This window comes from Mastigoproctus giganteus, chromosome 14, assembly GCF_048544385.1.
Source record: "Mastigoproctus giganteus isolate SK-2022 chromosome 14, ASM4854438v1, whole genome shotgun sequence".
In the NCBI taxonomy this organism is placed as follows: domain Eukaryota; kingdom Metazoa; phylum Arthropoda; class Arachnida; order Uropygi; family Thelyphonidae; genus Mastigoproctus; species Mastigoproctus giganteus.
The window spans coordinates 52,019,863-52,042,435 of NC_143588.1; the positions used below are offsets into that span (position 1 = coordinate 52,019,863).

The following is a 22,573-nucleotide window of genomic DNA, read 5'->3' on the forward strand; positions in this document are numbered from 1 at the left end:
ATTTGTCTGAAATGTAAAATAATGAACCAATGTATACTCCCCACCATGACTTATGGAAGTGGAACTTGGGCACTCACCAAAACAATGGAAGAGAAGCTGAGAACTACACAGCAAAGAATGGAATGAATTATATTGGGAATCAGAATGTTAGATAAAAAGAGAAACACATGGATTAGGCAGCAAACTCAAGTAAAGGACATTCTTATCAAAACTAAAGAACTAAAATGGTCTTGGGCAGGACACATCGCTCGAAGACGTGATGACAGATGGACTAAGAAAATAACAGAATGGTACCCAAAAGGAGCTAAGAGAAAACCTGGAAGACAACAACAGAGATGGACAGATGAAATTCATGAGTTTGTGGGTAGTAAATGGATGGCCATTGCACAAAACAGAAGGAACTGGAAAGTTGCTGGAGAGGTCTTCATCCTACAGTGGATTGAAAATGGCTTATGATGATGACTAGCTCACTAATCTCTACTCAGGCTACCCTGTGATTAACGTGTCTTATTAATGCTTCGGGTTCGTTTTAAGTTACCTTCAGTTCATCACCTGAAGTGTATATAGACTTCGATTCATTGTGTGGTTTAGCAAACGTTTTCTGCATCTGAATTTCTAAATCAAGAAGAAGAGTACAGCTGACTCCAGAAACTGTTGACCTATTTCCACACAGCAACTCATAAAAATGTTTAATATTTGAAACAGCTTCTAAAATAATGCTTCTCTGCATTAACTTTTACAGTCAACTATTGAGGGATGCCATGATCTGTCCAGTGACAGCAACAGCACTCTAATTTTTGTTCTTTAAAAAAAGAACTACAAACATCTGTGTAGTCAACCTAAAGTACTCTTATTTTTAATCAGATAACATCACATCATTACCTAATTCAGAGGCGAATCCATTATTCATCAAAAACTTGACCAGTTTTGGAACATTGATTCCATCAAACAGCCCTATTAGTAAACCTTTGTCAAAGGATGAACGGATGTATTGAATCTAAACAAGCAGGTAAGCAAGAGATCACAAGAAACTTCCAACTGGAAATGTAACTACAGAACAACTACATGAGACCAATATTATAATATAATTAATAAAAGGTAGGATCATTTCAAACACATGTTATCGCAATATTTGAAACAGCTTATTTGCTTCTCCGTTTTAAGTTTTGCAGTCTTAAATATCAGGGATCTCTCTCTCTCTCTCTCTCTCTCTCTCTCTCTGTCTGTCTGTCTGTCTGTCTCTCTCGACAGCACTTCGGCTTATGCTCTTTAGAAAGAACAAAAACTGCCATAGTCAACCTAACATAACTAATATCATTTTTCATTGGATAACATCCATTCCAAACTTAACAAAAGGTTGCTAATAAGGCTACCTGCTGCATGATGATGGAACCATTAAGTTCTGAAACCAGTGACTATAGTACCACAGGTTTTTTTTTTTTTTTTAGAGAATTGGCTATTTCAATAATATAAAAAAATTTTAGATGCACAGATGATTACTTGTACAATTTTAACAGAATAAATAATTTAATACGAACAAAATATAAATTTATGAATACACTCAGTATTTTTGATTATTACGCTTTAAATATTTGTAATTCTCTTTTCTTTTGAACAGAAACATATTCTAATTATTCTTAAATCTTGCAATAATTATTTTTAAAAGGAAGTGGGTAGTTCAACAGGATGGTAGCCCCTTCACATCAAAGCCAGGAAGTCAGAGAATTCTTGGATAACAGACTGAGGGATATAGAGTGGACAAGGAAAACACATTCCTTAGGCTGCACGCTCACAAGACACAGTTAAATCCTCTGGAATTTTTCTTTCAGAGTTACATAAATAAACAATGCAACCACACTAGAGTTCACATGAATAAGTTCCAAACATTTAACAACAAAAACAGTTGCTTCTCTGATACCAGGCATGCTAGATAAAAGTGAAAAATGAATACTGTTTCTTCTAAATGGAAACCTCTTAGCCTATAACTGTCTTACATTATAAGCCTAAGAGATATACAGTTGGATTCCGGTTATTTTGGCCACCGGTTAATCGAGGCAGCCGTTTATTTCAGGCAAATCTTAAAAAAACAGAACTCAATCGAGAAAATAGCCAGGGTTTACTTTGCTTAATTGGAACAACATGCCGTTTAATCAGGGCAGGAGACCGCAGCATTGGAGATTACCCTAACTGTCTGCAACCATACCACATGCTTTGGTCGGAGTTCCGGAGGTCACAACCATAAAACAATTAGCAGTCACCTGTTTATTGGGCTTTTCTGTTAGTGCAATCTATCATAAACGGATAGTAAAATCGATCTTATTGAATTTGCGATAATACCGACAGCTGGAATTGTGTGGGTTATTATGATGAAGTATGTTTACACTTCAATGCAATCATCAATCATATAAAAAAATTAAATTTTCAGAATCTTCTCTTCATTCCTATTTTTAAAGCTTCGTAACTTGTTACTCCGTTCTAACTTGCGCATGTCGTGTTACTTGCAATTTGTGTACCATGTTCTTTGTTGTTGATTGCTTATCTTTCTACTGTTTTAAATTTTAACCGCCACCCACAGGGGTTCACATCTGGTGAGTATGGGCTGGATATCATCATTCTTCTTCTTCTTCTTCTCTCTCTCTCTCGGGGTAACTAGGAAATTTCTTTTGACTGGTGCAGCATAAGTCTCAGGCTTCCTTACACTATGTGGCTAGCAATAATAATAATAAACTGTCAACTAGTTAGTATGTACATATTACAGTACATATTAATTATTCCAAATATCACGTATATTCTTCCGATTTTTACGTATCATTCAATTTTTTAATTGGCAAAGTAATAAAGGGCAAATTGTGCTTTAATATATCTTTACTTTTATAGCCTGTGGATAATATTCCTCCTATTTTCGCTGATTAGAATCGCTGTTTAATAGAATTAAAATTCAATCAACAAACGTGATCACAACCGGCGCTTACTACATATTGTATAGTGAACGGTACTTTACTATGGCGAGTCCCTCGTAACGTGATTTGATTGTACATTGAACCAATTGTAAAGCTGGTCCATTGTATTTTTAACTATTTACATGAAACTACAGATAATTGGGGCAGCAGCTCAATTGGACCAAAATGCACTAGTCCCGATGTGTCCCAAATAACTGGAATCAACTGTATTAGTTAGCCACAATATTTTTGAATTTTGATCTGGATACCAATTAATAAAACATCTATATTAAATGGTTTTATACAAAATTGGTAATGAAACTGTCGGATAATTAAATTTTGCTATCTATATATTTGGGGGAAAGGGATTTCATTCTTACAACAAAGTTGATGAGTGGCTTGATTACTGTTCTCTGTACTCAAAAACGTTAACGTTCCTGATGTCAAAAATAAAACTATACATAAGCTGTTAAGGCTGATTATGAGAAATCTTAAATGGCACTATAATGATGACTGTACACAGGGCACTGATCAACTCAAATATTTTGCATCACCATTCATAAATACATTAAAGATCTGCAGGTAAAACACCCTCTTGGTGGCAGTGAAAACAGTGTGCTGATGTGGAATTTACTTCTAATTATTCTTTTGCTTTCATAGGGGCGACTACAGTGGTCTCATCTGATAATTATCAATAGCAAATTCGAAATGGGAAGCATTCAGTAAGTAATCGTAGAAGCTACTAGGCTCATCATACCAACTAAGAAATACTGTACCAGGATTGGACCTAAATGGATATCAAATGAACTGATGGGACTTCTGGCAAAAGTAAAATGCATGGGATGCATAAAAATTATCGGTTGATACAGAAGCATATAGTACATATACAGGTAGTTCTCGATTTTACGAGTTACTTTGTTCCTAGCCCACACTCGTAAAGCGGGAATGTTTTTCCCATAGACATAAGGTTAAAAATATGGGTTACGTTCTCAACAATGGAATTAGTTAGCTAATTAGTTTATGTTTAAACAATGATTGATTTATCCAAAGAAATGAAAACATAGCCTGTTGTTGTTGTTGTATTTGAGGTTTTTGGCACAAGGGCTTCTTGGGCCATATTGCGCCTGTTCATGGTTTGGGTATCACTGATTTCACGTTATGATTAGATGCTATTATATAAGTTTATGCGTTTTAAATACTTAAACAGATCCTCGAAATTTGCTTCCTTACCAAGAATATGTGATAAGGTTAAGGGTTCCTGCAAGTCGGAGAGGGAGCTGAAGCTGGAATTTCGGACAGATGAAAGGTGGGGACATTCAATGAGAATATGTTTTATTGTTAGGTGCGACTGGCAAAAAAAGCACTGAGGAGGAGTCTCTCCCAAAAGCAAATGCAGATGAGTTGGATGTGAATGACCGATGCGAAGCCTTGCCAGGATTACTTCTTGTCGCCTGTTTCTTCTAAAACTAGATGTCCACAGTTGAGGCTCTTTTTTTATCTGGAACAGTTTATTATTAGTTTGAGATTGCCAGAGGTGAGACCATTGTTTCCAACATGTTTTTTTAATAATGGATTTGTAGTCTGTGTATGGAACTTTCAGTTGACTGTAAGATTCAGAGTCGGGATGTTTAGCAGCCTCATCCGCACGATCATTACCTTGGATGCCGACATGACCAGGAATCCAGCAGAAGATAACCTTGTAGTTGGCTGTTTGATGGTAAAATAATTTAGACCGGATCTCTTTAAGAACGGGATGAGAGGGAGGAAAGGTAGATTGAAAGGCACTGATTGCACTTAAAGAGTCTGTATATATCAGAGATTGTTTAATATGATATTTGTTTATGTTATCTAGAGCCAGTTTTATTGCAAATAATTCTGCAGTATAAATACTGCATTCAGTGGGAAGAGAGGCAGCTGTTAAGAAAGTGGCGGAAACTGCTGCTGCACCAACAGCCGTATCTGTTTTGGAGCCGTCGGTATAGATATGAACTTTCTCTGAGTTTTCCAAAGAATGCAATTTATGTAGCTGTTGAAAGTTGGTATTTGCCAGGGAGGATTTTCCCCATCTTGAAAGAAATTGTCACAGAGAGGTATGAATTCAGTCCAGGGAGGTTCAGGAGTTGCAAGGTCTTGGAATATATTCTTAAAGTTAATTTTCCAACTGACCATGAGTTCTTGCAGTCGAATCCCTGCAGGGCGGTTTTCATTAGGTTTATTGTGATATAGCAGGGTGTGTTGAGGATCAAACAGATACTGCCAACTGGGGTGGGCTGGAGTACTTCCAATCTTTGCTGCATAATTTAACAATAACATTTTTCTCCTGAGATGCAGAGGGGATTCGTTTGCCTCAATATACAGGCTGTGAACCGGAGATGTTTTGAAGGCTCCAACAGCTATTCTAAGGGCACTATGCTGGATGGTGTTCAGACGTAATAGAGAACTTTTCCTGGCAGAGTCGTAGACAGGTGCTCCATAATCCAAGCGTGATCTTATTAAAGCTCTATAAAGATGTAGGAGAGAGCTTCTGTCAGCACCCCAGGACATAGCGGAGACAGCTCTTAGGATATTCAGTTTTTTAAGACAAGTATTCCGGAGGTACACCATATGAGAAGCAAAATTAAGTTTATTATCTAGATTTAACCCCAACAGATGGAAATTGTTAGTGACTGGAATCAGGCTGTTGTTTAAAAATATTTCTGGATCCGGATGTAATTTCCGTTTTTTACAGAAATGAATAGCAGTAGACTTCTTTTCTGCTAGGGAATAACCATTCTGCAATGCCCATGATTCTATTCTAGCTATGGCAATTTGAAGTTGCCTTTCGATGGTGTTCATAGCCTGGGATTGAGTAGAGATAATGAGGTCATCGGCAAACATGTACGATTGTACTGTACTTGGTACATCCCTTGTCATGTTGGTGATTCTTATTGCAAATAATGTTGGACTCAGAATGGAACCCCGTGGTACACCTTCCTCTTGTTCAAATGTTTTGGATAAATTATTCATGTATCTGACCTGAAAAGTTCTATGGCATAGGAAGCTTTGTATAAATTGGGATAAATGACCTCTCAAGCCGAAAGAGTGTAGATCTTTAAGTACACCATACCGCCAGGTGGTATCAAAGGCTTTCTGAATATCTAGGTTAATCATTACCAGATGCTGTCCCCTTATGAAGGCATTACGTATATTTGACTCTGCTTTTATCATTACGTCTAAGGTGGAACGGTTTTTCCGAAACCCGTACTGATTACTATTTAGCAAGTTGTTAGTTTCAAGGAACCAGATTAACCGCCTGTGAACCATTTTTTCCAGGACTTTGCCTAAACAATTGGTCAGTGAAATTGGCCTATAGTTATGTGGAAAGGTACAATCCTTTCCGGGCTTTGGGAAGGCTAGAACTATTGAGTGACACCAGGAAACTGGGTAAGCATTTTCTAAGAATATTCGGTTGTAATAGTTTAACAATGATCTTTTTGCTCTGTTGTTCAGTTGTTTTAACATTATATAGTAGATCCCATCTGAACCAGCAGCGCTATTTGATGTTTTATTGAGTGCTCCAAAAAGTTCTGTTAATGTGAATGGCTGGTTATATGGATGTGAAATTCTCATGGAAAAGTTAATCTTATGCTGCTCTGCAGTTTTTTTAATTCGCTGAAAGGTTGGTTTGTAGGAGGCTATTGCTGATATACTGGCGAATGATTCCGCTAAGGCATTTGCTATTTCTCCCGGGGATGACAACTCTTTCCCTTCCCAGTTTAGTATTGTAGCTGGGGACTGAATGTATTTGCCATTTAGTGTTTGTATTTTTCTCCAGATAATTCTGCTGTCTGTATCCTTGTTTATGCTCGATGAAAAGCTAATCCAGGCATCTTTCTTTGCTTTTCGTCTTATTTGGCGGAACTGAGCTTTCAGTCTTTTGAAGTTAATTAGATTGGTAGTTGTGGGAAATTTACGAAATAAATTCCAAGCTCTATTTTTGTACTGTTTGGCATGTGTGCAGTCTTGATTCCACCAGTAATTACTATGTTTCCGTCCCCCCGGGAAAGATTTTGGTATTGCGGAGGTAGCAGCTTGTAATATTTGTTTAGTTACATGTTCTGTGACATTGTCTATGGGTTGGGATTGAATTATTTTATTGTCTAACTGCACGTGGGTTGCATATTCATACCAGCGTGCCCTACGAAATTTCCAAGTGGAGTGACGTGGTGAAGGAGAGTTTGCCCGTGTTTGCAGCTTGCAGAGAATCAGAAGGTGATCACTGTTTAGTGGATTTTCAAGAATCGACCACTCCATAATAGTATATACGGAAGGAGAACAGATTGATAGGTCTATTGCACTCACGGATCCTGTCGAAAAATGAATATAGGTAGGTTCACCAGTGTTCAGAAGGGTAAGTTGATAAGAGTCCAGAAGGGATTCTATTAACTTGCCTCTCTTGTCAATTGTTGGAGATCCCCACATCGGATGATGAGCATTAAAGTCTCCAAGTAAGCAGAAAGGAGACGGTAGCTGTTCTATTAGTTTTTCTAGGTCATCTGAAGAAAATGAGAAATTAGGAGGAATATATATAGATGCTATTGTAAGAGTGATGCCAATTTCAATGCACACTGCCACTACTTCAAAAGGAGTCTGAAGGGCAATATGTTTGGAGGGTACGTTGTTTCTTATAAGAACCACCACTCCTCCACGGGCTGGAGAGTTGATATTTCTATCTTTTCTAAAGATAAAGTAACTTTTTATAGTAGGACACACTTGTGAATTTAAATAAGTTTCCTGTAGGGATACGCCTGCTGGAACGGTGGATGAGATCACATATATCATCTTTTGTACTGCGAAACCCTCTACAATTCCATTGAAGAATTCTTTCCATTAGGCGGTTTTGTTGGTTGTTTTTGTTTCTGACTGCTTTTTAGTTGCGACTTGTTTGCATCGATCCGTTTTCCTTTGTCTTTCTTTGGAAAGTAGGGACGTGTTACATCCATCTCATCAGTCGCATGAAGTTCTAATATGGCATCGTCTGGGTCATTGTGCTGGTCAATATCCATTCTGGTTGAATTTGGTGGTTTCAGTACCATGGTTTCTGTCACTTTTTGTTTTGCTGTTGGGTTTACATTAGCTGGAATGGTAATTGGGGTATTACTGGCTTGTTCAATTTTTTGTTGTGAAGGAGACTGTTTGGGGGCAGAGAGCATGGAGCGTGCCCAATTAGCGATAGACATATTTGGGGGAACGGCAACATCTGTTTGTGTACCTGTTGACTGAAATTGTTTAGCAGCGGTTGCATATGTGCGTTTTGGATCTGTTTTTAGTATTTGCCTTCTCGCCTCTGGATATGTCACTTTATTCTCAATTTTATATTTCCGGATTTTTTTTCCTTGCTTCCAAAGTTCGCAACTTTTGGAGAAATCTGGGTGATCACCCTTACAGTTTGGGCAAACAGAAGTCGTAGCAGTACATTCAATTTGATTGTGCTCCTTCGATCCACAAATTGGACATACTGACTCACCTCGACATGCTGTTTGGGAGTGTCCATATCTTTGGCACTTGTAACACCTGAGTGGGTTTGGGATGTAAGGACGGACACGGCAATGGAGATAGCCTGCTTTAACAGATGATGGTAGGATGGGAGAGCTGAAAGTAAGAATTATGCTCCTAGTGGGAACAAGAACACCATCTTTCCGAGTCATAATTCTCCTTGCTTGTATGACTTTTTGTTTACTTAGCTCTTGAACTATCTCCTCCTCTGATACAGCTAACAAGTCCCATTCTGCGATTACTCCCTTCGAGGAGTTTAAGGTGGCATGGGAAGTAACTTTTATTGGTTGTCCGCCAAAAGTAGTCATGTTTAATAATTTTTCGGAATGCTGGGATTTCATGGTCTCTACAAGAAGATCTCCTGACTGGAGCCGCTTTACTGTTTTTGGTGAACCTGCAGCAGACTCGATGCATTTTTGGACAAGGAATGGGGACAGTTTACTCAGAGGCAACTCTGATAGAGAGTGTAGTATGAGGAATGCTGGTATTTCCTCTTGTGGGGTTGTTTTCAACCTCTTTGGTTGAGAGTAGTCATTTTCGGTATCATTTTCTAGTCTTGAGCTCGATGGCTCTAAAGGTGGAAAAGAAATGTTTTCCATCTTTGCTCCTTTCAGCCCCGGGAGAGTGGATTTCTTCTCCCAGGTTACCGGCCCCGCCACGGGGAGGCAGGAGCAGTGCCGCTAGAGTGACCAAGCGGTATAAGGGTTAATGCGTTAGTTTAAAGAGAAAAAAAGAAAGGTGAATTTCCTTCCTGTAACTTAGTTACAATTCGTAATACTAAGTTAACAAATAATTAATGGGAACGTAAAAAAACTTTTACAAATGAATATAACTGTAGCTTTGACAAAAACGCTCTAGAAATCACTCAGGGAATTGCTTGATCACTATAACACTTGGCACCCGGGGCCAACGTAGCCTGTAAAATCAAGCAAATTATAATAACAGAGGAATTATTTACGACTTACAAATGTTGGAGAATGTTTATTCTTCATCATCAACTAAATGCACACTCATTGATCACTCAGCACTCGATTTGTTGCACAAGGAGTCTTCTTCTTCAGAAATGTTTCAAGAGGCATTTGTTTCCAAGATAATTTTCTATTTTAATTATAAATTTTACGATTGCATTCATAAGCATTTTTTAACGGCACGACAAATTGCAATTAACACGATTTTCACGGAGTAACAAGTTTACGAAGCTTAAAAAAAAGGAAAGAAGAGAAGATTCTCAAAATTTATTTATGTTTTTTATATGATTAAAGATTTCAGTAAAGGTCAAACACATTTCACCATAATAACGTAAAAAACCACACAATTCCAGCTATTGGTATTTTCGCAAATGCAATAACATCGAGTTTATTACCCGTTTATAATGCTTGCAGTAACAGAAAAGCACAATAAACAGGAAAGTGCAAATTGCTTTTATTGTTCTTTGGTAGTGACCTCTAGAAATGTGATTTATAAAAATATCAAAGGCATTTAAAATTGATTCTTATAATGGAACATATGATAATGATGAAAGTGTAGTGCATTTTAATGATTTGAATTGGTAACTAATACAATTTACAAACCACGCTCACGACCTTTTATATGGCCTTAAGTTCACACTTGTGACCTTAAAAATTACATTTTAGAGTGATAAATAGCTAGTTATACGGAGAAAATTTCAACTTCCGAGATCTTGAAACGAATTACCAAAAAACAATGTGTTATTGGGTTCACATTACAATATTTTAACGATACGATGGTGTCTCTGGAACTAATTAATATTGTAAAGCTAGTTACACTGTATTGTATAGCTATGCACATGGTTTGGAATGCGGTATTTAAGAATGTTTAACATTCATATTTTGCAATTAATGTTTATATTTTCGATTTTGTTGATACTTAGGGAAAAAAACTCGTAAACCAGGGAACTTGTAAAGCGAGAACTGCCTGTAGTCTGTAATCAAGTCACAAAGGAAGTTAGGCAAGCTAACGCAAATTACAATACGTTTCTGGCAAAGAATACCAAGAAAAGCAGCAAAGACTTCTTAATTTATAATAATAGTAGAAGGAAGCGGTTGAACCACATTGGAATTGATTTGGATGGTTTAACTGTTAATTAGCCTGCTCACGTTGCTGACAAACTGAACAGCTATTTTGCATCTACATTCACACAAGGAATTCTTCAGGGAAGTGGATGCCAGAGGTTTATTAAGTTAACAGGGAGCTAAATGATTTTGTGATAACTGAGAGGAAATGGAACAGAAAATGTTGAAGCTAAACATAAAAAGGGTGCATGGGATCTACCCAATTATGTTAAGGGAGGCAGCAAAGGAGGAGAGGAAACCTTAGAAATAATTATGTTAGCATCTTTGGATTCAGGGAGAGTTCTATGAACTAAAAATGTAACAAAGTATCCCCAATTCACAAAGGAGGATCAAAAGGTGACATGAATAATTACAGACAAGTTGGCTATACTGTAGCAGAGAAAACAATGGTGTCTCTGGACAATGAAATAATGCAGGACCATCTAGACAGGAATGCAATTATACTTCAGTCATAGCATGTATTTTTTAAGGGGCAATCTTGTCTGACCAATCTGACTGGATACTATAATGCAGCAACAAAGGACCTGGATACAAAAAAAAATAATTTTAAATATCACATACATGAATTTCAGGAAAGTTTTGATACTGTTGCACATAAAAGACTATTCTACAAAATGGAGCAGTCTGGCACTGAGTGCAAGTTGCTCTTGAGTGGGAGAAGAAAGAGTGGTTATTAAGTGGTTAAGTGGATATTTTTTAAAAATTTAAAGAATTTTTTTAAAACAGTTAAAAATTTGAGGGCCAGATTTAATCCACCACTTTCTTGCCTTTTATTAAATTTCCACAATCAAGCACATAACATAAATGAATCAAATTGCAAATAAAAGTCAACCATACAGCTGCAAATGAAATCAACAATATTGCATGTGATGTAACAATAAAGTTTTACTATTTTATTTTTTACTTTGTGGACAATAAAAATAGCTGCACATGGAATTGAAGTGTCATGTTTGGAAATTTCATGTTATAGCAGACGCCCATTAGTGGCTGCTGAATTTGGCATTCTAAGCTGTGCTATCTGAACCATTGCCACAGTTAGATAATGCCTTATCACTACACCATCAATGCGCTAATCAGTTGTGCTAAGTGGGCTGAGGAATAAAGATCTAGAACTTTATTTAAGCTTTATTACAAAGCCCGCATTGTGTAGGAATTAGAAGCAGTAGTGGTGCCTTTGTTCGTGTTATTTGTACAGGTGTAAATATTATAAACACAATATAACTTTTATATTTATGGTATTTTATCTCATAAAAGTGCTTTGAAATTTGTAATAATGCCTGGAAAATGTTGTGTTCCTGGATGCTGTTAAAATTATAAAGGTAGTCCGAAAACACAAGTCTTCGGCTTTCTGTTGAACAATACTGTTTTAACTAACAAATGGTTGAAAGCTATACCAAGGAAAGACTTTGCGCCATTTGGACAATCAAAGGATTGTTTGTTTAAATAAGTAAGATAACTATTTAATAGTTATCTTAAATAGTGGTATTTTAACAGTAATGAAACGATAGTATAGTATATTTATCTAATTGCACAATTAGCTATCATAAAGAAATGAAACAGATATATTCTTGTCAGAACTTTGGCTTTTGTGATTTCATTTATATATAAAATATTCATTTCATGTACTGGATGGGGTCCGGAAAATTTACCGCCCGCAATTAATCACTAGCAGTTTACCGCCGCGTCAGTTTATCGCATAAACAATTTATAGCCTACAAATGATCGTTAGCACATTTTACCGTCTAGAAGCAATGAAATGTGTTTGGTCAAATCATAAAAAGTTTTTTTATTTAAGTTTCTGCCTTAAGCTATGATTAGCATATTTTTGGAATTCTATGAACTATGAGGGAATAGTATGGAAAAAAAAAAAACACATGTATGGAAATATGTAATTTAATAGGTAGATTATGTATTTTGATAGTTACACGTATCACAAAAATAGTAAAAAATCCATTATTTAAACAATATAACAATTGGTTAATTTTAAACTAAACTAATTATAACATTAGGTATGTCATAGTACACTGCAAAAATTCAAAATGAATGTTTATGCAATCTTCAGAATCAGTCACGTTGGGATAATTAATTACTAAGAAACTGTAATATTTACAACACAGTATGTACATTATTAATAAGAAATATTATGCGCTATACCTCTTAGATAATCAACAATATCACCCCATATATCGTATGCACTAACAAGCCTTTTAATTCGTTCATCACAATCGCGATACTTCTTTTTTTTTTTTGTTGCCCGGATCACTTCCACTTAAATATTGTTCAATGCGCATTTTGTTAATACTTTGTTCTTTTTTAATGCAATCGGTAAATTTCCAAATGTTGGGACGATAAGCAGAAACTTGTTCCTCAAATCTTCTATGCCACCCTCAAACAGAATTATTCGTTCTTGGTAATCCTTCAAGAACAAGCTGGTGTACATTCCACATTTCATGGGAACACTTTGGTGGTCAACAAAGATGTCTTCTGGTTGGGCACCCAATCCATGTATCCTCAAAATAATCAACAACTTCTTGCGATTCTGGAGGAAAAACACCATTTTCAACACAAATGTTCAAAAACTACCGTCACAACAGGAGTGGACACAAATGCAATTGCTGCCAAAATTTGCATATTTAAAGCAAAATTAGCATCAGTTTCATAACGTTGTTTCAATCCATTATTTTGAATGGAACGAAAAATACATTGTGAAAAAAGGAAAAAACAACCCCGTTGCGAAGCGTCAGGAAAAACTCTTCTGCAAGCATTCATCATCGCAGTCTCAAAATCTATAGTTATTGATTGTGGGAACATAGCCGGTTCCAATACTTTCAGCTGCTGTAGTAGAGATCATACGTTTCTTCTGACTTGTTAGGCAATAATGCATACTCTAATGGAAGTGATATTTTGTTCTTGAATCCATGTATCATATACAGCTGATAAAAAAGTAAGGGAACAGTTTTGAAAGTCCCATCGGCATAACAGTGTTCACTTTGCGCTAACAACTGCAAATTTCTTTTCATACTGAAAATTAACATACGATAGTCCTCAGGTCCAGAATCAAATTGCAGAAACAATTCTCCATTGCATGATGTTTTATCTTCTTCTGTAAAAACTGTCTCTACGATGCGTTGGAAGAACTGGGCCAACAAAATTTCGATTTCTTATATTTCGGATTGTTCGTTTCATTGTATCTACACTTGAAAGCTTCGGCGCTGCTGCCTGACTACAGGTTCTCGAAACATTTGAAATAATACAATGAGGCATAGTATTTGTTCTTTTTGCATAAGTTCAAATGGTATCAAGAAGTTGTGCTGCGCCAACTCCTGCTGCATCTCCACAATGATTGTGCTCCTTCCATGTTTTAACGATAGCGTTATCTACCGTAGTAACTCGAGCGGCACATTTGGTTTTTCAGTAATTTTGACACTTCCAATGAATTTTTGTTTCATTTTGCCTGTCTTTATAAAACAAATGTCCACTAAAGCACAATTTCGGTTTTCCTTTTTCTGATTTCAAAAATTCCACCAACATGATGCATTCATAAACTCAAAAGAATGAAAAATAAACTCAAAATAAGAAAATGTTGTGATTGCAAGAGGTTATAAACATATAAGTACCTACCTAATTGGCATGCCCTACCCCCACTCCCCTAAAACATGCTAGTTAAGTTAAGGAGGCATTTGTTGTTTGTCATTTTGGAGCATTAGCAACTAAGGCCATATTGCTCCAGGCATATGCAGTGGCCATTCCCTGATCTTTCCACATCCACTGTATTTGGTGGTCACAGGCTCGAACCCCGGTCTAATCAAGAAGCGTGTGCTATGCACTACTGCTCCTGTCCACCTGGCTACGGAGCTAGTTAAGTTAAAGAGATTAAGTAAGTACCTACCTAATTCCAATTTTGGAAAATAACAGGCAATTAAATTAAAGCACCTGCAATGGTATGTATTTCTAGGAAATGTATACATAGCATATAACTTCCATTTTTAGCTGCACTTAATTCTTAAATAACACCTATAGAAAACCCTTATTTTCAATTTAAAATTACCAATAAATTTATATAAATTATATGTATTGCCTGGCAATAAAATATGCTAGCGATCATTTGTAGGCTATAAATTGTTTATGGGATAAACTGACGCAGCAGTAAACTGCTAGCAATTGATTACTGGCGGTGAATTGCAGGTGATAAACTTTCCTAGACTCGTACTGGGTACATTGAAGAAAAGTGCATGCTTGTTTAAAAAATCAAAAAAATCTCAATATTTGTAAGATACATAATGTTAATTTTATTTATTGAAATTTTTAGTGAAATTAAATGCAATCTTCAATAAACTATAAGCCAGTGTATGCAGACTGAAGTATCCTTAGTTGTAAAAGCTAATAACTGTCGTCTATGAGATGCTAATAACAAGTAAGGTGAAATTCAGAAGAGAGCATAACATTTTGTTTACATATTTCATATTGTTATAGGTATGTGAGATTCATTTCGAGCCATCCCAAATAGTTAGATGGACATCTAAATTTGATGGGAAAAATAAGAGAATCGCTGTAGATTTCAAGCATCCAAAATTAATTCACAGAGCTGTTCCATCACGATTTCCAAAATGTCCAAACTATTTGTCATCACAGGCATTTACAAGAAACAGTCCAGAAAAGAAGAAGCAAAAATTAGAAGAAAAAATTTTGAGAAGGCCACGGAAAATAGTATTAAGAGTAAATATAACTATGAAAAAGCTTGAGAATTTCATACGTTCCCACAACTAGCAGTGTCTGAATAAACATACAGTATCTGAATGCTGGCAAAAAGTTATTTCAACAAATAACTGTATTGTGTTTTATATGTAATATTTCAGCAGGCATCTACCATTGTCTATTCAGTCGTGATTAGTGAAAATCTGATGTTGTCGGTATTTGCACAGAGTGCTGAAATTAATAATTTAAGCAAGTCAAAGTCACGAACTTCATATGAAGTTGAATAGTTTAAATCAGATTACTGACATCTTAGAACATATACCCGTATTGCCAACAGCATCGATGTTAATATTTCTTTTGTTTTAAACAGTGCTTGTAGTTTACTGAATTCAATTGCAGGAGACATTAATGGCAAGAGATCATCAGTGTTTAAATTCATATATGAACATATAATTTCTTAGAATGTGAAAAGAATGGATACAGGTATTTCAGCAAAATATTAATATTTGCTTCTTTAATATGTCGGATTGAAAATCAAACCAAAAGAACCTCTTGCTCCCATTGTACTCTGAGTGGACAAAAATCATGGGATTCCTACCTATTAACAGGAAGGATCTCCACATGCCTAAAAATTTCTGCAGCATTCTGCATTCCTACTTCTCCCTCATCCAAGCACTATTTGTAGGCTCTGCTCTTCTTTAAACTCAAAGATTCCAGATGACTTGCAAGAGAATCATTTTCTGATTTACGTTAAACAGAAATTGGCCTTTTTAAATTCTCCAGAAAGCAAAACTAATTTAATGATTGAAGAAATTCATCTGAAACCTTTTATTGATTACTGATTGATTTTCTTTGAATGATGCTTGCAAAAATGGTCATTTTGGAGAAAATTTTAAATTTGCTAATTAAGGCCTCAGTAGCCGAGTGGTCAGGAGCGGGAGTGCAGTAGCACACGATCTTTGAGTAGACCGGGGTTCGTGCCCCTGACTGCTGAATACGGTCGATCTGCCAACCCGCACTGGACCGGCGTGGCAGATTGTGGTCCATTTTCCCTCAGCATGAATTGTTGAGGAGGCTTCCATCCTGCAGTGGGTTGATAATGGCTACACTTTACTTTTTTTTTTACCATTATCAATATTTTGGTAAAAAAAAGCAACAATTTGATTTGGTAGTTGTTGGCGCATCGGCTTCTGTGGCCATATTGCACCTCCCAAGGTTTTTGCAGTACTTTGATCCAAGCCCGAGGCGGGAATCGAACCCGCGACCTTTGGGTTGCCGGGTAGGTACTTTACCATAAAAAAAAAAAGCAACACAAACAAACTTCAAACATTGAAAATTGAAAAATAATTTCTGTTCAACTAAAGTAGAACAAATTATTAGATGTAATGAATACATAAAATCAATACATACAATGAATACATTAAATTAATTGAATCCATTAGTTGGATTACAAATTACAGTCAGTCCTCGTATAGCACGACAGTTGTGTTCCTAGAAACCCTCGTGCAATGCAAAATTGTGCAATATAAACAAGCCCTATGGGATTTTTCCCATAAGGCCTGTTTTCCCATAGGGTTAGGTGCCGACCACCCAAGATTTAACACACATTTGTAACCAAAACCTTACCAAATACAATAAATAATCGTAATAAAATACGTAAGTATTTTATTACGACTATTACGTAATAAAATATTGCTAATGCTTTTGCTTCTATCGTAAGCAAACTTGTATTTTGTTTGATTTTCTATCCAAACAGATGACAGCCATTCCATCTCTTCCAATTCTTTGTGTCTTGATCAAATGGATTTTAGTTACACTTTGAGTTGTTCTTGCTATGAAAGTTTTTATTTTCTCTGCATTCTTTGTAATTCTCGGCGTTGCCTCATTTAGGCTTGTAGCACGTTTAATATCACACGGTCTTTCATTTCGCTCAAAGCGTTTCACAATTTCATATTTTTTCTCTATCCACAGAGGCGGACAGGCCATAAGCCTTACCGGGGAAACCCCAGTGGGGCGGAGGCCGGTGTGATTTTGGCCATAAACCATAGTATGAGGCCACTATAAATTTTCCCGGGTAAGAATTTTTGATCCAGTCCGCCTCCGTTTATCAATATTGCTTTTATTTTTCTCTCTGAATCTGCAGTGTCTTCACGCTTCCTTTTCACACCTTTTAAGTATTTAACTCATTTTTAGGGAATAAAGCACAATTACAAAACGATGAGGCACGCTTGATACACATAAAAAGCTGCGCCCGTGCAGCAACTGAATAAACAACAGCGTAAAGGCAGAGACACACTATGAACACCTCACATTTTACTAAAGCACATTTCTAGGGGTTACTACCATAAAACAATAAAAACAATTTCCAGTTGCATTTCAGCTAATGGAATCTGTTATAAACTTGTAGTAAACTCGATCTAATTGCATTTGCGATTAAGGGGAAATTTGCGTTATTATGGTGAAATGTGTTTCCCCTTCACTGATATAAAAAACAGATACATTTTCAGAATCTTCTCTTCATTCCTATCGTGTTGCGTTCAGTTGGGGTGATTCCGCGTTCGACTGCCATTTCTTGTAAACACAAAGGCGAATCGTGCATAAGCAAATTCGTTCGTGTTATATAAGATATCGTTGCCCTATTTATAAATCGTGTATGATCAAATTCGTGTAGTGTAAACCCGTGTTACACGAGGACTGACTGTACATGTAAAACATTCAAAAAGTAATAAAATAATTAACTTTAAAATGTGTTGTCTTCATTTTTTTCAGAATGTTAAGATTAAAAAACAATTATCACACTTAAGTATCAAAACTAATTTTTTATTTATTATTTTTTTTGTATAGTCCCTTGCAACATAAATTAGCTTTCCATTATGCACAGAAAATAAAATAGATTTACGTTCAACTCTTGCTTTTGCTTTTCTCAATTCTGTGCAGTGATGTAACTTTATGTACTTCTTAGGGCCCACTTATGATGATGTTAAACACACAGTGGTCAGGCTTTATCTAACAGTGGCAACGCCTGAACACTAGCCACTAAAAAATTTACAAGCATTATAAAAAAATTTTAAATAAGAATTTCACTTTACATTCTGTGCAGCTGATTGTGAAAGTCCACTAACAACGATAAAACAATGTCAATCAAAAACTTGTAATCCAAAATATGTTATCCACCAGCAAATTATAATCCAACACTTCAAACTGAAACAATGACATGTAAGATATGAAATCAAAACCAAAAGTAAATTAATATTAGACATCTATTATACTATAGAAGTAGTTTTCTTGACACAAGAACTTTTTTTATCATAAATACATGGAATTCTCAACAAATGCTTAAGCCTGCTATTACATGATGTTTGTTTGTTTGTTTGTTTGGGGATTTTTTTGGCGCATGGGCATCTATGGCCATAGTGCGCCAGCTATTACATGAACTGATGTATAGGTGTACCCAGAATGCCTGATTTTATAATCGACCTAGTTTTCAAATTCCAACAAAACAGGCATGTTAATTGAAAGTCAAAACTATACTACAGGAATATAAAAACTCACTTGCTCCACACTTCAATGGCAATTTAATTTCTCGAATTTTTCTTTATTCTGCATTTTGCATTCGCCACTGCTGAGTTAAGGTTTTTAAAAGGTTAAGTAAACTAAATGCTGATAGCTTCATGAGTTTGCCGTTTCCTACAAAACGGCAAACTCATGAAGCTATAGCTGTCCTGAGGAGAGCATTGGAAGAAACTGGTGCAAGTGATCATGAATATAAACTATTATACCATATTGAAAAATCGATAAATAGACTTTGGAGTGATAATTTAAAGCAATCTAAAATGAGTGACTATTTTAAATTATAATCATATTACAAAGTGTTAAATGTATATTAATTAAGCCATGTACATAAGTATAAATTTGTGTTTATTTTGCTAACCTGTGGACAAATACATGAAAATTCTTCCAATTTTGATGTATCATTTAATTGGCAATTAACTTTGGTAATAAAGTGTAAATCTGTTCTTTTTATCTTTATTTTTATAACCTGTGGTTGATTTTTGCTTATTAGAATCTGTGTTTATTGGAATCAAAATTCAATTTGAAAATGTGATCACTATAACCGTCGCTTACTGCACAGGGTGTTTCAAAATCAGATTTATAACTTTGAAAGTGTATATAAATTTATTTAGAGGAAGTTCACAATATTTTGAAATGTCAGACGTAAACCATAACTATCCGAGGTAAAACTTCAAGTTTTACCTCGGATAGTTATGGTTCAATGTGACTTCCATTTTTAATGTGGCAGACATCCCACCTGTGGTCAATTTCTTGCCACACGTGAGCAGTGTAGCATCTCTGGCATCACTTCTGCAACTGCAGTGGCAATTCGAGTTCAGAGTCAGCGACATTTGCAGGTAAGGGTGGTACGTACACTAGATCTTTAACAAATCCCCATAAGAAAATACCCCTAGGTGTAAGATACAGGGAACAAGGTTCCCATGTTATTGGCACCCTTGACCAATCGACCGACTTGGGAAATGGGTGTTGAAGTGCTTGTACATTTCTCCAAGGTAATGAGGGGGTACGCCATCTTGCTGGAAATGAATGTGTCATTCTTGGTCATCTTCATCAATTTGTGGAATGAGGACCTGTTGGAGCATGTCTAGATACACGCTACCGGTAATGGTTGTCTCCACAAAAAAGAAGGGGCCGTACACTTTTTCTTTGTTGAGGGGGCGCAAAACACATTCACCTTTAGACTGTCACGAACATGTTCCAGGGAGGCAAGTGGATTCTCGGTGCTCCAAATCCTGCAATTGTGGGTGTTGACTTTACCAGTGACATGAAATGTGCTTTCATCACTGAAACTTATGGAGTCCACAAATCTCTCATCATCTATGCAACATTTCCATACAGAATAACTTGTGAACCAGCTCATCTGCATTCGTAAGGTGTTGCACGATGGATAATTTGTGTGCCTTTAAGTGTAAATGTTTTTGTAACACTCGCCACACAGTTACATGTGGAATACCACTTTCCTGAGATGCACATCATGCTGACTTTTGTGGACTTTGAATGAAGCTATCTCTAACCCTTTCCACAACATCGTCAGGAACACATGGCGGATTGGCTGACTTGGCATGTCACACAGAACATCCGGTCTCAAGAAAATTCTTGTACCATGTGTACATTGTAGATCTACTGGGAGGTTCCTTGCGATAATGAGTGCAAAACTTTCTTTGAACTAGTGTAGCAGACTGTTTCTTCAAGCCAAAACACACAATGAACCCACTCTACTCCTGTGAAAGTCCCCATCGTGATCTCAACTGCCCAGGAGCGCTCACGGTGGTAGTATTGGGTAGACGTGCATTATACTTGAAGTGCATTGCTACATTCTGATATTTCAAAATATTATGTATTTCCTTTAAATAAATTTGCATACTCTTTCAAAGTTGTAAAAAATGTTTTTGAAATGCTGTGTATATAAAAAAATCTCAATTAATTGTCTTAATATGACATGATTTTCGATGCATATTCCAATATGTAGTATTTTTTGTGAATCAGCAGCCCTGATAATTATGATATTTGATACAACTTTTCGCGATACTTGTCCAAATCGATTGATTTTTTAAATTGGTTATTTATAATATTTAATATCAGATAAACTTCTCTGTTTGCTGTTCATATTGAGACACATTTTAAAATAAAGTATGAGAATATTTTCGGACTCTGTTGAAGTATCTGCATAGATTTACTTCTTTTCATCCCTTGCACCTACTAATACTAATAATTTTGAAAATTTTCCATTTATTGGTATTGACACTCATGCAGCAAAACAAACATTGAAGGAAAAAAAAAAAACACTTTCATTAGTCCATCCCTTCTAATAATTTGTCCAATTTTCCCATAAATTTATTTCGACTGCTTCCACAGCACTAAGAAGTTTATTCCAATATTCGAGTATCACTCTCTGGCTGAAGTAAACCAGCTTGTTCAGGATCATGTTCATTTTCCTTCTCTTCCTTGTTGGTGAAATAATCAGTAACAGATAGGGCAATTTCTTCATCTGTTAAACGAAGTAACTTGTAGATCATCATTTATGTCCACCCAATTATTAAACTCCTGTTCACCCATGTCTTTTCAACGTGATCAGTGTCACCAGTTAGTTGTCATATGTTTCCATAATCTATAACTTATCTTTTACACCCCAAATGACTGACATTTGTGGGGGGAGGGGGGGAGTAAAATTTTAAATGCAGTAAAAAAGATAAGCATTAGCCAATAACAAAGCATGCACAAATTGAAACTAACACGACAAATGCAAGTGAGATAACGGAGTAAAGCTTTTACAAAGTTCAGGCATACTAATGAGCAGATTCTGAAAATTTATTTTTTATATGACTGAAGATTTCAGTGAAGGGGAAAGCACATTTCATCATAATAATGTAAAAACACGCAGAATTCCAACTATCAGTAAAATCACAAATGCAATAAGATCAGGTTTACTAACTGTTTAAAACAGATTGTACAAACAACAAAAAACCTAATATACCAAAAACTGCAATTTTTTATTGTTTTATAGTTGAGACCTCTAGAAATGTGATCTCCAGAAATGAATGTGCTTTAGAAAAATATCGGAGAGGCATTTTCAAAACTGATTCTTATAACCGAAGATGTGACTCTAATAAATGATGAAAGTGTAGTGCATTTTATTGAATTGAGTCAGTTCTTTGAAAGTTGATACTATAAAGTGGATGATTTTAATAACCAACGATCACTATAAGCAGCACTTACTGTATATATATAAAATTCTCTCTCACACACAGTCCCCAGTATCCGAGTGTTCATTATGTTACAAGAATTTGAAAATTAATGATTTAAATGAAGCCCTTGAGAAAATTGACCAAGCATTTGAATATATATTTTTGTGAGAACAGCCCTCGTCATGATCATGCAGCAAAAGTTAAGCTCAAAGTTAAAAGGCATAACTAAATGCTAAGAGACAATTTTATCTTAAAAAATATAGGGAAGGGGGGACTACTCTGGATTCATTCTTTATTAGTAAAACTGAAAAAGTGTAATTTCAATAAACTTTACTTAGCCTTACATTGTTCAACATATTATAATAAAAAACTAGAAGGTTTCGCCCCCTGCTCGCTGCACTCGCTTCTTTTGATAAAATAAAATACAGAAACTACTGTATATGTCTCTTCCTCAGCTATGAATACATAAATACATTACATATGGAAATCGAGAATGGTACGGCATGGTGATGCTAGAAAAACAAAGTGGGCGCACAAGGTTTATCTAGCATGA

The 22,573-nt window shown here is 35.9% G+C and overlaps 1 protein-coding gene across 1 annotated transcript in view; it reads right to left on the reverse strand.

The window, feature by feature from the left end:
- Positions 1-22,573, reverse strand: part of tou (bromodomain adjacent to zinc finger domain 2B toutatis) — a 914,913-nt gene that overhangs the window by 802,798 nt on the left and 89,542 nt on the right. The gene's annotated exons all lie outside the window — the stretch shown is intronic.